Source organism: Orycteropus afer, unplaced genomic scaffold (assembly GCF_000298275.1).
Source record: "Orycteropus afer afer isolate SDZICR_OR568_19922 unplaced genomic scaffold, OryAfe1.0 scaffold00156, whole genome shotgun sequence".
Taxonomy (NCBI): Eukaryota; Metazoa; Chordata; class Mammalia; order Tubulidentata; family Orycteropodidae; genus Orycteropus; species Orycteropus afer.
In genome coordinates, this window is record NW_006921743.1 from 4,712,444 (window position 1) to 4,721,158 (window position 8,715).

General features: G+C 38.3%; 1 pseudogene; it reads left to right on the forward strand.

Moving 5' to 3' along the window:
* Positions 1-5,991: 5,991 nt before the first annotated feature.
* LOC103201619 overlaps positions 5,992-8,715 on the forward strand; it is a 17,544-nt pseudogene continuing 14,820 nt past the window's right edge.

Genomic DNA, 8,715 nt, shown 5'->3' on the forward strand with positions numbered 1-8,715 from the left:
ATGTGAAACCTAAAACCATAAAGACTATCAAAGAAAAAGTAAGGACAAACCTAATGGCCTTAATTCAGTGCATAAATACACTCTAAATGTAACTAAAAACATACAAACATCAGAAGATAAAATAGATGACTGGAACTACCTAAAAATTAGACACTATGTGCATTAAAAGATTTCATCAAAAGAGTGAAATGAGAAGCCACAGACTGGGAAAAAGTTTTTGGCAAAGATAATCAGACAATGGGTTAATCTTTAAAATTTATAGAAAACTTCAACTACTTAACAACAAAAAGACAAATGATCCAACTAAAAAAATGGGCAGAGAACATGAACAAACACTTCAACCAAAGGAGACCTTCAAGCAGCTAACAAACATGTGATGAAGTGTTCATGATCAGTTGCCATTAGAGAGATACAAATCAAAATAACAATGAAATAATTGTCTCACCCCAACACTAACAGCAAAATTTAAAAAAAAATAAATACTGGCAAGGATATGGAGAGACTGGAACCCTCATAAACTGCTGGTGGGATTGTAAATGGTGCAACCACTATGGAAAATGGTATGGTGCTTCCTTAAAAAACTGGAAATGGAAATACCATATTATACAGCAATGCCACTACTAGGTATATATCCTAGAAAAATAAGAGCTGTGACATGAACAGATATATGCATACCCATGTTCATCACAGCACTATTCATGATAGCAAAAAGATGGAAACAACCTAAATGTCAATCAATAGAGGAATGCATCAACAAACTATGGAGCACACACAATGGAATACTATGCAATATTAAAGAACAATGATGAAGATGCAAAATATCTCATAGCATGGATGAACTAAGAGGCCATTGTGCTGAGTGACGTTGTTGTTGTTGTTTGCCATCGAGTCGGCCCCAACTCATAGCGACCCCTCCTTGGGTTTCTGAGGCAGTATCACTACGGAAGTAGGATTGCCCAACCTTCCTTCTGAGGAGTGGCTGGTGGGTTTGAACCACCAGCCTTCTGGTTAGCAGTCAAGTGCCTTAGGCACTATGCTACATTAGTCAATCACAAAGGGACAAATATTGTATGAGAATAGTATTGTAAAATGTCAAGAAAAGGGTTTCACAGAAAATAGAAATATTATTTGAAGGGAGGGTAAAACCACTAACTAGAGGGTAGACATATTAACTTGGGTGAGGGAAAGTTAAAAAAAAAAAAAAAAAGTTAATAATAAAAAAGAGAGAGAGAGAGAAATAGAAGAGAAAAAAAGAAAATAAAAGAAAGCATCCCTTCACTGTGCAACTAAGAAGTTATTTGATTTTCTACCCTACCTCTAAAAGTCAAACTCTGAGCCCAGGACATTCCAAAAAGAAGTTGCTTTTCTCCAGTCTCATTTAACACCAACTTCAGGACTTGGGCATGTGTTTGAGCATCTTAAATTCATCCAATAAATGTGTTCTAGGAGAGGCTCTATTTCCAGAATCAAATTTACCCCAGGACACAGAATTCAAGGGCCTTGAGTGGGTCCTACTTGCTGAATTTTCTACACATTCCTCCTACAGGGCACTGACTACACTGCAATCTAATTCCTCCCCCATGAGAAATTCCCTGAGCCAAACTTCTTCAAGAACAAACGTTTGTTTCTGGTTTCAAGTATGCATATTTACCAAACACTTGTCTTTTCTTGGGGACATTTAAAACAGTAACTCTCCCCACTCCATAGCCATCTTTCTTTGTTATTTTTCTCCTTGGCTCTTGTCACCTTTTATTGCATTATATAATTAATTTACTCATTTATTTTTCATATTGTCCCCTGTTCCCGTAAGAATGCAAGTCCTACATGGCAGCCATCTGGCCTTGGCTCACAGCTCCATGTTAGCATTCAGAAGACTGTCTGACACTCAAAGGGCTGAATATATATGTGGGATATGAATGACTACCCAAGACCAACAGTCATGCTTCCAACATTCTCTCCAAATTATTTTGCATTTCTATATTCTATTTTTCATCTCATCAGTCTCATATATTTCAAAGTATATTTTAGATGTAGCTTCCCCTCCCCTAAAGAGCTCTGGTGGTACAGTGGTTAAAGTACTAGGCCACTAACCAAAAGGTCAGTGGTTCAAACCTACCAGCCATGCTCCATGGGAGAAAGATGAGGCAGTCTACTTCTGTAAAGAAACCTTATGGGACAGTCCTACTCTGTCTTATAGAGTCACTATGAGTTGGAATCGACTCAATGACAATGGGTTTGGTTTTGCTTTTCCTTTCCCCTCTGCCTCTTATGAGAGTTCAGTTTAGTCCCTGAGGAGTGCAAACAGTTAACATGTGGCTGCTAACCAAAAAGGTGGAGGTTCAAGTTCACTCAGAGGTTCCTTGGAAAAAAAGTCTTGTGATCTACTTCTAAAAAATCTACCATTGAAAACCCTGTGGAGTGCAGGTTTGCTCTGACACATAGGGTCACCATAAGTTGGAGTCAACTTCAGGGAAAATGATATTTAACTTTACCTATCATTTCATTCCTTCAGAACTGAAAGCTCCGTTACCAATCTCAATACCAATGGGATGTACCATTTCAGGTGTTCACATCCATCTCTGAGTCTATAAACAAAGCAATTTATTCCAGTCTTCAAAATGTGTCACAACAAGAGACTTTAATACCAGACAAAAGATTCATTAACCAAGTACGTAGTGAAAATAGAAAAATGTTGGACCCTTCAAGTCCTGAGAAATCCTAGAGTGTTCCCTGTAGCTCTGGTAGGAGATCATGGGAAGAGAATCACTAAAAGGCTGGGCACAGACAAAGAAGCTGATTATCCTGGAGGACAAGGACTCCTTCAAGGCAGCTGGACTAGCAAGAGCAGCTGATCTCCTGCTCAGAGTATCTACCTCTGGTTTTTCCTTTGGGAGGACAGAGAGGCCAGGGGTGGGGTTTTGTTCTTAGTCATGCTGTCTTGGAAACTAATTAAACACCAGCTCCCAAGTCTTCAAGTACTAACTCCCTCAAATATCCTTGTTACATTTTTTTTTCTTGCTTTGAAACACCTTTGTCATTTTAGAAACATCATTACAATAATGATTTTAAGGTGTTGCTTATAAAATCCCTGACATGTTGGAATGGGTCATGAGGATAAAGGCCGTGGAGTTGGATCCAACGCATAGTGACCCCTCCTGGGGTTTCCAAGGCAGTATCACTAGAGAAGTAGATTGTCCAACCTTCCTTCCGAGGAGTGGTTGTTGGGTTTGAACCACCAGCCTTCTGGTTAGCAGTCAAATAATTGCCTTAGGCACTACACTACCAGTGCTCCCTCTGCACAGTAAGGACAGTGTTTCTGGATCCTTCTCTACAATGAGAGGAGTGATATTACCTAGATCCTGCCTATCAACATCCAATCAGTCTATGATTCCATTCCCTGGTGCCATTGCAACCCTAAGTGTAGCCCAACTTGCTGACACTTAGAGGATCATTGGGTTGGGTGTATACTAGGGTGTTACACAAGTTAGTTAAGAGTGTCTCAGCTGGGGCTTAAGCAATTCCTTTTGTTGAGTCCAATGCCCAGAACCATGCCAGCCCTCACCTTCCTACATTTGGATGACACATCACTTCCACCCACCCCCACTCAACAAATATCAAGTACAAGCCCAATGTACCTTACCACAGAGCCATAGATGCCAGAGCTGCTAGTAACTCATCCTTGAATGTTCTCTTCATATTACCATTGTGAAAATCCCATCACTCCTTCTGGGTCCATCTTCTTCTGGAAGTCATCCCTGCTGACACCATATCCCCTCAGCATTTCTCCAATATGGCTCATCTGCACAGGAACCTGAAGCCTTCTAATGCCCATTGGCCTTGCACAGTTGCTTGTTTCCTTGGTTTGGTTTGGTTTCTAATGAGCACTTTTATGATCTTGGCTCTAAAGTGAATACTTCAATTAAGCTTCTCAATAACCTATGATATAGGCATGATAGTCCTTATCTTACATATGAGAAAGTGAGGCATACAGAGGTGAGAAATTTGAGGTAAAGTACATTGGGCTTGTATTCGGTATGTGGTGGGTGGAGACGGGTGGAAGTCGTGTGTCATCCATGCTCTCACAGATTGAGCAATACATGTCTACCACTTCTGAGATCTGTGGAGTATGCTTTTATGGCTCACATACCACATACCCACTGCCTCCAAGGTCAGTGGCACATCCTCCAGCAGATCAGCTGCCTTACACCTACTGCATCGATGGTATGCACTGCAGCAGTCAGGGCACCACAGAAATAATGCCTCTGCAGTAGTGGTGAGCCCTTCTACAGTCAGGGCACCACAGAGAAGTCATCTCTGTGGGTGGTGGCAAGAGTTTATGTCTGCTGCAGTGCTGCTTCATTTTTCCTTTTCCCTTTATTGTTTTCCTACCCATTTGCTCCCTTTTCTTCTTCCCTCTTTCCCCTCCCTTTTTTCTTTCTTTTTCTTTTCATTCTCTCTTCCCTCTCTTCTTTTTCCCATAAATGGGGGGCAACAATCCAACGCAGCCATACCCACCATACCTACCAGGCAACACCTCTACCCACTCCAGAATTACTGGGTCAGTGACAGATGACAGCCAAAACCCACCAGCCCACCCTCAAATACATGACCAGCAAACAAAGACTCAGGCACATGCAATGATCTGTTTCAAATCCACCCAGAAAAACATGGTGATCACCTCAGTGCTGCCAAACTAGCTTCCAAAGTAATACCCCGATTCCTACCCAAATTTATTGATTCAAAACAAAAAGTCAGCGTGAAGCAAACCAACATAAAATATAATAACACCACAATATCTTGAAGACAATAGACAACTTCAAATCACACACCAGAAAACAGGACAAGATGGTGCAAGCAAGTGGCCAAAACTCAGGGCCAGAATTATATTTAGGACCTTTCAACAGATTAAGAAATTGATCAAGGAAAACAAAGAAAAAAACAAGGAAATCATAGAAAAAAAAATCAAGAAAATATAAACAAATCCCTAGAATTCAGGAAAACAATACAAGAACAAATTGACAAAATAAACAATTAGAAACCTTACAAAAAGAGCAACTAGAAATCCGGAAGATTAACACTAAAACATCTGAAAAACATATGCATTAAAAGGACCAATAAAAACAAAACCAGACCCATTGCCATCAACTCAATATTGATTCATAGCAATACTATGTTGTTGTTGTTTTTATGTGCCGTCGAGTCGGAGGCGACTCATAGTGACCCCTCCTTCAGTTTCCGAGGCAGTATCACTACGGAAGTAGATTGCCCCATCTTCCTTCCGAGGAGTGGCTGGTGGGTTTGAACCGCCAGACTTCTGGTTAGCAGTCAAGTGCCTTAGCCACTATGCTACCAGAGCTCCCAGCAATACTATAGGACAGAGTAAAACTGCTCCATAGGGTTTAGAAGGTTGAAATCTTTACTGAAGCAGACTGCCACATCTTTCTCCCATGGAGTGGCTGTGGGTTTCAACTGTCACCCTTTCAGTTAGCAGCTGAGCTCTTAACCACTGTGCCACCAGGGCTCCATATTAGAAGGGAAAAGTAGAAGAATTGAATCAATGGAAGACAGAATCAGTGAACTTGAAAACAAATCCCTTAACACAAATCTATTAGAGGAACAAAAAAAAAAGATGATGAAGTCTGAGAATTATATGGGGACAGCATAAAGAGGAATAACTTTTATGTGATTAGAATTTCAGTATAGGAAGAGATTTAAAAAAAAAAAAAAAAGAAATTAAGTACAGAGAAATGTGTCAAAGATTTGTTGGTAGAAAACTTCCTTGATATCATGAAAGATGAGAAGATACCCATTCAAGAGGCTTAATGAACTCCAAACAGGACAGACTCCAAAAGAAAATCACCAAGATATATCATGATAAAATTTTTCAAAAACAAAAACAAAGAAAGAATCATGAAAGTAGCCTATGAAAGATGAAATGTTACCTACAAAGGAGAACCAATGAGACTAAGCTCTGACTTCTTGGCAGAAACTATGCAGGTAAGATGGTAATAAGATGACAAATAAACAAATACACAACTCCATGATAATAATAGGAGAATTTAATGCCAATCAAGCAATATTGTCCCTTAAATATGATGATAAAACTAGATCATTTTCAGACAAAGAGAAATGAAGGGAATTTGTGAAAATCAGTCCAACTTATAAGAAATGCTAAAGGGAGTCTTTGGGACAGAGAAACATCAATCAACAACCTGAAATTAAGACAGATGACAATATCAACAAGAAACCAGTTGATAAAGAATTTTCCAAAATAAAATAAATGTACAAAACTGAAAAATAGAGAACTTCAATCTGTAAATGACAAAAACTGCAAAGCAAAAAGAGGTAATAAAGGGTACAGCTACAGAATGTCCATCCAAATGGAAAGGAAGCAAAGGTGATATCAATATAAACAGACTGTTTTAAACTTAGGAAGATAATAATAAATTGCAGAGTACCCACAAAGAAAATTAATAAAACTTTTAACAATAAATAAAAAAGAAAGTCATAAGGACTCATGAAAACAAAATCAATAGAAACAAAGGAAATGAAGAGTTTTAAGCTAAATGAACTCAGCACAGAAAAGTATGTGGAACAAAGAAATGATCAGCACCACCACCACAACAACAAAGACAAACTGACAGCAGTAAATTCAAACTTATCAATGATTACATTGAATGTAAGCGAATTAAATGCACCAGTCAAGAGATAGGGACAGAATGGATATAAAAACATGACCCATCAATAATTTGCTGCCTACAAGAGACATACCTTAGACACAAAGGCAAAATTAAGCTAAAAATCAAATGATGGAAAAACATATCAAACAAAAGGTATCCAAGAAAGAGCAGGAGGAGTACTGTTAATTTCTGATAAAACAGATTTTAAGGCAAAAGAGACAAGAAAGGACACTATATAATCATTAAAGGGTCACTCCAAAAAAAAAAAAAAAGGACAAAACCATAATAAATATTTATACACCTAAGGAAAAAGCTCCAAAATACATAAATCAAATTTGAACAGAATGGAAAAAAGAAATCCACAACTCCACACTAATAGTCTCACTCTACTCACTGCTGTCGAGTTGGATCTGACTCTTAGCGACCTCTCCTTGGGTTTCCGAGGCAGTATCACTATGGAAGTAGATTGCCCAAACTTCCTTCTGAGGAATGGCTGGTGAGTTTGAATCACCTGCCTTCTGGTTAGCAGTTAACTGCTTTAGGCACTATGCCACAGGAGCTCCCACAATAATAGTAGGAGACTTTAATATAACATTTTCCTTTTTCCTTTCTTTTCTTTTCTTTTTTCTTTCTTTCTTTTTTTTTTTTTTTTTTTTTACCTTTTTATTGTGATTTGAGTGAAAGTTTACAGGGTAAATCAGTTGTCCTTTTAACTTCATATACACTAAGTTTTATAATATTGATTGCAATCCCCACAATGTTACAGCATTCTTCCCACTTTCTCCATGTGTTTACCATTTTCACTTGTCCTTCTTTCCTATCAATTCCTGCCTTCTAAGCTTTATACCTGGGAAAACACTGCCATCTTGATTTTGTATGGTTAATTGTTCTAAGGAACGCATACTTCCTTGGTGTTATTTATCACCTTATAGTTATAATTATTGTTTGGTTAAATGTTGAGCCTAAAGAGTAAGTTCAGTTCCAGGCCTAAAGAGTGTCTAAGGGCCATTGTCATGGGGGTTCCACCAGTCTCTATCAGGCCAGTAAACCTGGTGTTTTTAATTATTTTGAGTTTTGTTCCACATTTTTTCCAGCACCTCCTATTTTGATCCTTTTCAGACAAGTAAGCAGTGGTGGTTGGGCAGTAGGTAGTTTTACTTCTTCTGGTCTCAGGATCATGGAGGCTGTACCTACCATTGTCCTGTAGTCCTTTGGACAAATCATTTCCTTGCATCTTTGGTTTTCTTATTCTTATTTGCTCCTAGACAGGGACAGAACAATAGTTGTACCTTAGATGACTGGTTACAAGCTTTTAAGACTCTAGTCTCTACTCATCAAAGTAAAATGTAGAATATTGTCTTTGTGCACTGTGTTATATCAATTCACCTTGATATCACCTGAGACTATGGTCCTGAGCCCCTGGCCCAGCAACTCATTCCTTCAAGGTGTTTGGTTATGGCTGAGAAGATTCCATAACTTTGCTCCCTGTATGCTCTACTGTATTTATGAATATATTTGCAGCACATATAAATGAATATGGAGGAATATAATTTGTCAAGCCTATATCTACTCATGGGTGCAACAAACCATTTTCAATGAAGGACAGAAAAACAAGAAAGAAACTCTACAAAGAGAAAATCAAAACAACACAATCAACCAACTTGACCTCAGAAATTTCATACAGAAATGTCACCTAACAATAGTACAATATGCATTGTTTTCCAGTGCATATGAATCATTCTCAACAACAGACCATATATTAAGTCACAAAGAAAGCCTTTAATAAATTTTAAAATATCAAATAGTAAGTACAAGCATCTTCTCAGATCACAATGCTATAAAATTTGAAATCAACAATAAGAATACAGTAAACAAATCAAATACATATAAACTAAGTACATTCTGCTTTAAAAGTATCAGGTAATAGGGGAGTTCTGGCAAGATGGCGGACTAGGCAGAAGGATTGCACAGACCCTCTTCAACAAAGAAAAGGGAAACCAATTAACACAGACACAGAAGATAATCGTGGACCCCT